Source organism: Oncorhynchus gorbuscha, unplaced genomic scaffold, assembly GCF_021184085.1.
Source record: "Oncorhynchus gorbuscha isolate QuinsamMale2020 ecotype Even-year unplaced genomic scaffold, OgorEven_v1.0 Un_scaffold_2064, whole genome shotgun sequence".
Classification (NCBI taxonomy): Eukaryota; Metazoa; Chordata; class Actinopteri; order Salmoniformes; family Salmonidae; genus Oncorhynchus; species Oncorhynchus gorbuscha.
In genome coordinates this window covers 85,001-94,660 of record NW_025746663.1, presented here as the reverse complement: position 1 = coordinate 94,660, position 9,660 = coordinate 85,001, and the positions used below count along the sequence as shown (strand labels likewise).

General features: G+C 48.1%; 1 pseudogene; it reads left to right on the top strand.

Moving 5' to 3' along the window:
• The first annotated feature begins 5,307 nt into the window (after window positions 1-5,307).
• Window positions 5,308-9,660, top strand: part of LOC124024908 — an 81,927-nt pseudogene continuing 77,574 nt past the window's right edge.

Sequence of the window (9,660 nt, the reverse complement as noted above, 5' to 3'; positions counted from 1 at the left end):
GACTTAATAGGAGCAGGCTGGACTTAATGGGAGCAGGCTGGACTTAATGGGAGCAGGCTGGACTTAATGGGAGCAGGCTGGACTTAATGGGAGCAGGCTGGACTTAATGGGAGCAGGCTGGACAGGCTGGACTAATGGGAGCAGGCTGGACTTAATGGGAGCAGGCTGGACTTAATGGGAGCAGGCTGGACTTAATGGGAGCAGGCTGGCTGGGAGCTTGGACTTAATGGGAGCAGGCTGGACTTAATGGGAGCAGGCTGGACTTAATGGGAGCAGGCTGGACTTAATGGGAGCAGGCTGGACTTAATGGGAGCAGGCTGGACTTAATGGGAGCAGGCTGGACTTAATGGGAGCAGGCTGGACTTAATGGGAGCAGGCTGGACTTAATGGGAGCAGGCTGGACTTAATGGGAGCAGGCTGGACTTAATGGGAGCAGGCTGGACTTAATGGGAGCAGGCTGGACTTAATGGGAGCTGGCTGGACTTAATGGGAGCAGGCTGGACTTAATGGGAGCAGGCTGGACTTAATGGGAGCAGGCTGGACTTAATGGGAGCACCCCCAACGCCCAGGCCCCCAACGCCCAGGCCCCCAACGCCCAGGCCCCCAACGCCCCCAACGCCCAGGCCTACTACAACACCAGAAGACCATGACAGTAGTCACACTAGCTGTTGAGTTTGTAGGCCAGGGTTAGGGTAGAGTGTACTTTTATAAAGAGAGAGGAAGAAGTTTCCCACGAGGTCCCGAAACCCGGCAACAGTGATGTAGCATCCTTTCTGTTCCCAACATCCTCTCTGTTCCCAGCATCCTCTCTGTTCCCAGCATCCTCTCTGTTCCCAGCATCCTCTCTGTTCCCAGCATCCTCTCTGTTCCCAGGTCGCTATCTCAAGTGCGGCCTCAGCAGCAGTGCATGTCATGGAAAACTGGCCGCTAATTGTTCGAAAATTAGCTTCAATGTATTTTTATTAACGTCACTAGTGATTACATCTTGTGAAGCTTCCATCAACACTCTTATGCATATTTCCTAATTAGGGCGTGTAGCGTCTGTACGGGCGTGTAGCGTCTGTACGGGCGTGTAGCGTCTGTACGGGCGTGTAGCGTCGACCGAATGATTTTTTTAACGCCGATACCGATTTATTGGAGGACCAAAAAAAGCCGGTAACGATTAATTGGATGTTTTTAAACATTAAAAAATATATATATTTACAATTATTTGTAATAATGACAATTACAACAATACTGAATTATATTTTCACTTAATATAATACATCAATAAAAATCAATTTAGCATCAAATAAATAATGAAACATGTTAAATTTGGTTTAAATAATGCAAAAACTAAGTGTTGGAGAAGAAAGTAATAGTGGAATATGTGCCATGTAAAAAAGCTAACATTTAAGTTCCTTGCTCAGAACATGAGAACATATGAAACCTGGTGGTTCCTTTTAACATGAGACTTCAATATTCCAAGGTAAGAGGTTTTAGGTTGTACTTAATATAGTATTTATAGGACTATTTCTCTCTATACCATTTGTATTTCACATACAGTGCCTTGCGAAAGTATTCGGCCCCCTTGAACTTTGCGACCTTTTGCCACATTTCAGGCTTCAAACATAAAGATATAACTGTATTTTTTTGTGAAGAATCAACAACAAGTGGGACACAATCATGAAGTGGAACGACATTTATTGGATATTTCAAACTTTTTTAACAAATCAAAAACTGAAATTGGGCTTGCAAAAATGATTCAGCCCCCTTAAGTTAATACTTTGTAGCGCCACCTTTTGCTGCGATTACAGCTGTAAGTCGCTTGGGGTATGTCTCTCAGTTTTGCACATCGAGAGACTGAAATTTTTTCCCATTCCTCTTTGCAAAACAGCTCGAGCTCAGTGAGGTTGGATGGAGAGCATTTGAACAGCAGTTTTCAGTTCTTTCCACAGATTCTCGATTGGATTCAGGTCTGGACTTTGACTTGGCCATTCTAACACCTGGATATGTTTATTTTTGAACCGTTCCATTGTAGATTTTGCTTTATGTTTTGGATCATTGTCTCGTTGGAAGACAAATCTCCGTCCCAGTCTCAGGTCTTTTGCAGACTCCATCAGGTTTTCTTCCAGAATGGTCCTGTATTTGGCTCCATCCATCTTCCCATCAATTTTAATCATCTTCCCTGTCCCTGCTGAAGAAAAGCAGGACCAAACCATGATGCTGCCACCACCATGTTTGACAGTGGGGATGGTGTGTTCAGGGTGATGAGCTGTGTTGCTTTTACGCCAAACATAACGTTTTGCATTGTTGCCAAAACGTTCAATTTTGGTTTCATCTGACCAGAGCACCTTCTTCCACATGTTTAGTGTGTCTCCCAGGTGGCTTGTGGCAAACTTTAAACAACACTTTTTATGGATATCTTTAAGAAATGGCTTTTCTCTTGCCACTCTTCCATAAAGGCCAGATTTGTGCAATATACGACTGATTGTTGTCCTATGGACAGAGTCTCCCACCTCAGCTGTAGATCTCTGCAGTTCATCCAGAGTGATCATGGGCCTCTTGGCTGCATCTCTGATCAGTCTTCTCCTTGTATGAGCTGAAAGTTTAGAGGGATGACCAGGTCTTGGTAGATTTGCAGTGGTCTGATACTCCTTCCATTTCAATATTATCGCTTGCACAGTGCTCCTTGGGATGTTTAAAGCTTGGGAAATCTTTTTGTATCCAAATCCGGCTTTAAACTTCTTCACAACAGTATCTCGGACCTGCCTGGTGTGTTCCTTGTTCTTCATGATGCTCTCTGCGCTTTTAACGGACCTCTGAGACTATCACAGTGCAGGTGCATTTATACGGAGACTTGATTACACACAGGTGGATTGTATTTATCATCATTAGTCATTTAGGTCAACATTGGATCATTCAGAGATCCTCATTGAACTTCTGGAGAGAGTTTGCTGCACTGAAAGTAAAGGGGCTGAATAATTTTGCACGGACAATTTTTCAGTTTTTGATTTGTTAAAAAAGTTTGAAATATCCGATGAATGTCATTCCACTTCATGATTGTGTCCCACTTGTTGTTGATTCTTCACTAAAAAATACAGTTTTATATCTTTATGTTTAAAGCCTGAAATGTGGCAAAAGGTCTCAAAGTTCAAGGGGGCCGAATACTTTCGCAAGGCACTGTACCTTTGACTATTGGATGTTCTTATAGGTACTTTAGTATTGCCAGTGTAACAGTATAGCTTCTGTCCCTCTCCTCGCCCCTACCTGGGCTCGAACCAGGAACACATCGACAACAGCCACCCTTGAAGCATCGTTACCCATGCAGAGCAAGGGGAACAATTACTCAGTCTCAGAGCGAGTGACGTTTGAAACGCTATTAGTGTGCACCCCGCTAAATATCTAGCCATTTCACATTGATTACACCAGCCTCATCTCAGGAGTTGATAGGCTTGAAGCGGAGCAACAACAGTCTATTTTCACAAATGCGCACCTCATTCGCGTAACAGGCAGTCTCCTCGTGGAGTGCAATGAGAGGCAGGTGGTTAGAGCATTGGACTAGTTAATCGTAAGGTTGCAAGATTGAATCCCCCGAGCTGACAAGGTAAAAATCTGTCGTTCTGCCCCTGAACGAGGCAGTTAACCAACTGTTCCTAGGGCGTCATTGAATATAAGAATGTGTTCTTAACTGACTTGTCTAGTTAAATAAAGGTGTAAAATCAAAAACAATCGGCCAAATCAGTGTCCAGAAATAGATTTCCGATTATTATGAAAAACTGAAATCAGCCCTAATTAATCGGCCATTCCGATTAATTAGTCAACCTCTAGTGTCTATGTACGAGTGTGGAGTTTATCCCTTCAGCTAATGTGCTGAAGCAGTGTCTCATTACTGCTCTGTCCCTGAGGACTCTGTGGCCTGCTAGAGTGGAGCTGAACGACACACTGTCACTGTAATTAATGTTGGGGGAGAGGGCCTCAGAGCGGAGCTGGAAGCGAGCTGGGGAGAGGGCCTCAGAGCGGAGCTGGAAGCGAGCTGGGGAGAGGGCCTCAGAGCGGAGCTGGAAGCGAGCTGGGGAGAGGGCCTCAGAGCGGAGCTGGAAGCGAGCTGGGGAGAGGGCCTCAGAGCGGAGCTGGAAGCGAGCTGGGGAGAGGGCCTCAGAGCGGAGCTGGAAGCGAGCTGGGGAGAGGGCCTCAGAGCGGAGCTGGAAGCGAGCTGGGGAGAGGGCCTCAGAGCGGGAGCTGGGGAGCCTCAGAGCTGGGGAGAGGGCCTCAGAGCGGAGCTGGAAGCGAGCTGGGGAGAGGGCCTCAGAGCGGAGCTGGAAGCGAGCTGGGGAGAGGGCCTCAGAGCGGAGTTGGAAGCGAGCTGGGGAGAGGGCCTCAGAGCGGAGCTGGAAGCGAGCTGGGGAGAGGGCAGAGTTGAATTAAGGGCCTCAGCTTGGAGATCAAGGGTGCTGTTGTGAGAGTGTTGTGTGAGAAGTTCCATAGGAAGTACTGATGGGGGAGGAACCATCGTGGAGCTGCACGAGGGGGACTAGGGCATTCCTAAACTGTTAGCTACTGTATAGCGTGTAGGTGGGCTGGTCTCTGCAGGGCTGTTAGAGGTGCTGGAGAAGGGGGTGTGTGAAATGTGTGGAGCGTAGTCAAATAGGATCTCTTCATGATCCCTAAACTCGTGCGTGGGCAACGCTACACTCTCTGGGAACCAGTCCTGTCACACTGAAACATGACTGGCTTGTACCACGTCCTTCTAATGTAGGGCAAATGTTTCTCTTGACCATCAATCATTCATCCTATCCTACACTAAAGCCCCTCTATACAGATGTGTTCCTAAGGGCTCCCTATTCCCTTCATAGGGCTCTGGTCAAAAGTAGTGCACTATAAATGGTTCCCTATTCCCTTTATAGGGCTCTGGTCAAAAGTAGTGCACTATAAATGGTTCCCTATTCCCTTCATAGGGCTCTGGTCAAAAGTAGTGCACTATAAATGGTTCCCTATTCCCTTTATAGGGCTCTGGTCAAAAGTAGTGCACTATAAATGGTTCCCTATTCCCTTTATAGGACTCTGGTCAAAAGTAGTGCACTATAAATGGTTCCCTATTCCCTTTATAGGACTCTGGTCAAAAGTAGTGCACTATAAATGGTTCCCTATTCCCTTTATAGCACTCTGGTCAAAAGTAGTGCACTATAAATGGTTCCCTATTCCCTTCATAGGACTCTGGTCAAAAGTAGTGCATTATAAAGGAAATAGGGTGTTGTTGGGTAATTCCTTCTCCACTACATGTCTCTCTATAGGAGACAGAAAAACACAGAATGAGTAACATTTTCTCTTGTTGTTTTTTCTCCCTGCAGAGATTACGAAGATTATCGACCAAATACAGGACAGAGAAGATCTACCCCACCAACGTCGGGGAGCAGGAAGGGAATGTGAAGAAGAACCGCTATAAAGACATACTGCCCTGTATGTAATGCTGTGTGGCCAAAGCTGTGTGTAGTGTGTAGTGTGTGTGCAGTGTGTGTAGTGTGTGTGCCGTGTGTGTAGTGTGCCGTGTGTGTAGTGTGCTGTGTGCCGTGTAGTGTGCTGTGTGTGTAGTGTGTGTGTGTGTGTGTGTGTAGTGTAGTGTGTGTGCAGTGTGTGTAGTGTGTGTTGTGTGCTGTGTAGTGTGCTGTGTGTGTCCTCTCTAATGGTTCTTACAGTCAGGGGAATAAATGATTATTACTGGACAGGATCACATTAATGCTACAGGCCAGAAGAGCTCTGAGTGGACTGTACAAATAAACTCTGACCACAGCCTCACCACAGCCCTCACAACACACACATCCTCTTGTAGTGTGCTGTGTGCAGTGTGCTGTGTGTGTACACACACTGTAACACACTCTGAGTGTGCTGTGTGTGTACACACACACACACACACACCAACAGCACACACACACACACACACACACACACACCTGTGTGTGTGTACACACACTGTGTGTGTAGTGTGTGCCTGTTCTCTGTGAACAACACACTGTTCTCTTCCTGAACAACATGTGGACACTAACCTCTTCTCTTCCTGAACAACATGGAGGACACTAACCTCTTCTCTTCCTGAACAACATGGAGGACACTAAATGATTCTCTACCTGAACAACATGGAGGACACTAACCTCTTCTCTTCCTGAACAACATGGAGGACACTAACCTCTTCTCTTCCTGAACAACATGGACCACAGCCTCTTCTCTTCCTGAACAACATGAACACACATGGAGGACACTAACCTCTTCTTCCTGAACAACATGGAGGACACTAACCTCTTCTCTACCTGAACAACATGGAGGACACTAACCTCTTCTCTTCCTGAACAACATGGAGGACACTAACCTCTTCTCTACCTGAACAACATGGAGGACACTAACCTCTTCTCTTCCTGAACAACATGGAGGACACTAACCTCTTCTCTTCCTGAACAACATGGAGGACACTAACCTCTTCTCTTCCTGAACAACATGGAGGACACTCTTCTCTCTTCCTGAACAACATGGAGGACACTAACCTCTTCTCTTCCTGAACAACATGGAGGACACTAACCTCTTCTCTTCCTGAACAACATGGAGGACGTCTTACAGGACACTAACCTCTTCTCTTCCTGAACAACATGGAGGACACTAACCTCTTCTCTACCTGAACAACATGGAGGACACTAACCTCTTCTCTTCCTGAACAACATGGAGGACGTCTTACAGGACACTAACCTCTTCTCTTCCTGAACAACATGGAGGACACACTAACCTCTTCTCTTCCTGAACAACATGGAGGACACTAACCTCTTCTCTTCCTGAACAACATGGAGGACACTAACCTCTTCTCTTCCTGAACAACATGGATCTTACAGGACACTAACCTCTTCTCTACCTGAACAACATGGAGGACACTAACCTCTTCTCTTCCTGAACAACATGGAGGACACTAACCTCTTCTCTTCCTGAACAACATGGAGGACATCTTACAGGACACTAACCTCTTCTCTTCCTGAACAACATGGAGGACACTAACCTCTTCTCTTCCTGAACAACATGGAGGACACTAACCTCTTCTCTACCTGAACAACATGGAGGACACTAACCTCTTCTCTTCCTGAACAACATGGAGGACACTAACCTCTTCTCTTCCTGAACAACATGGAGGACGTACAGGACCTCTGTCATCTGAAGCCCCTCTGCCTCTTAATTCAGAACATCATGACTCCATCTTATGGATGGATGGATGGATGGGGGCTACGGATGGATGGGGGGATGGATGGATGGGGCTACGGACGGATGGATGGATGGAGGCTACGGATGGACGGATGGATGGGGGCTACGGACGGACGGATGGATGGGGGCTTCCTGACGGACGGATGGATGGGGACTACGGATGGACGGATGGATGGGGGCTACGGACGGACGGATGGATGGAGACTACAGGCTACGGATGGATGGAGACTGCGGACGGACGGATGGATGGAGGCTACGGATGGATGGGATGGATGGGGGCTACGGATGGACACTAACGGATGGATGGATGGCTACGGATGGACAACATGGATGGGGGCTGGATGGATGGAGGCTACGGATGGATGGATGGATGGGGGCTACGGACGGATGGATGGATGGATGGATGGGGCTACGGATGGATGGATGGAGGCTGGGGTGGATGGATGGATGGATGGGGGCTACGGATGGACGGATGGATGGGGGCTACGGATGGATGGATGGATGGGGCTACGGATGGATGGATGGATGGGGGCTACGGATGGATGGGGACTGGGGCTACGGATGGATGGATGGATGGGGCTACGGATGGATGGGGACTGGGGCTACGGATGGATGGGGACTGGGGGCTACGGATGGATGGACTGGAGGCTACGGATGGATGGGGACTGGGGCTACGGATGGATGGATGGGGCTACGGATGGATGGGGATGGGGGCTACGGATGGATGGATGGAGGCTACGGATGGATGGATGGGGGCTACGGATGGATGGATGCTACGGATGGACGGACGCTACGGATGGATGGACTGGGGCTACGGATGGATGGATGGGGCTACGGCTGGATGGGGGCTACGGATGGATGGGGACTACGGATGGATGGGCGACTGGATGGATGGGGATGGATGGATGGGGGCTACGGCTGGATGGATGGGGGCTACGGATGGATGGATGAGACTACGGATGGATGGATGGAGGAGGCTACGATGGATGGATGGATGGAGGCTACGGATGGATGGATGGGGCTACGGATGGATGGATGGGGGCTACGGATGGATGGATGGGGGCTACGGATGGATGGATGAGACTACGGATGGATGGATGAGACTACAGATGGATCAGTCAAATATAGTGTTTATATAATATTATTGTTGTTCAGTGCTGAAAACATTTGACATTATTTATTTGTTCTATTTACCAGCCACATCCTTTCTTTATTCCCTCTAATCTGTAGCTCTCTCCTTCCCTTCCTCTCTCCCTTCCTCTTCTCCTGCTCCCTTCCCTCTCTCCTCTCTCCCTTCCTCCTCCCTCTCTCCCCTCTCCCTTCCCCTCTCCCTTCCCCTCTCCCTTCCCCTCTCCCTTTCCCTCTTTCTCTATTCAATTTAAGGGGCTTTATTGGCATAGGAAACTCTCTCTCTCGTGCTCTTTTCCTCTCCTATCACTCTTTTCCTCTGTCTCTCTCTAACTTGTATCCTCATCTCTCCCACAGTTGACCACACGAGGGTAAAGCTGACTTTAAAAACAACCAATCAGGATGCAGATTACATCAATGCCAGCTTCATCAAGGTACAGTTCAGACCTGTGATGGATGATGTGACCTCATGGATGCCCCCCCACGGCATGTGTGTGTTTGCCGTGTGTGGGTGTGGGTGTGGATGGTGGATGTGGATGTGCAGAGAGAAGCTTTCAGGTCCACAAACATATCACCAGCACGTCTTCAGTTTCACCCTGAATGTCTGTCCAGTCAGAGGTCAACACTTTAACTAGAGCAGAAGGAACGCTGAGGGATGGACAACTGTAACACCTAGTCCACAAAATGTTGTTTTGTTTAGTAACTAGAGGCGACAGGGCCTTCCAGGTGATGGTCATGTGGAGTGTTGCATAGCAACCTGCACACTGTGTGGAAGCTAATGACACTCTGTGTCACACAAGGTGATTAATTACACCCTTAAAAACTCAGACCTTTTCAGGCTGGCCTGAATAAAGATGTCTGAGTGTTTTCCTCCTCTCCCTTCCCCTCCTCCTCCACTCCTCCTCTTCCTCCCCCTCCACTTCCTCTAAACTAACTGTGTGTTAGTTCATCCAGCCCTCTAATATTAGTTGTGTTACCAGGGAATGGATGGTCCAGAGGCCTACATCGCTACCCAGGGTCCTCTAACCAACACTGTCATCGACTTCTGGAGAATGAACTGGGAGTACAGTGTAGCTGTGAGTCTCCCTCTCTCTCACACACTGAGACACACACACACACACACTGAGACACACACACACTGAGACACACACACACACACACACTGAGACACACACACACACACACACACTGAGACACACACACACACACACTGAGACACACACACACACACACTGAGACACACACACACACACACTGAGACACACACACACACACTGAGACACACACACACACACTGAGACACACACACACACACTG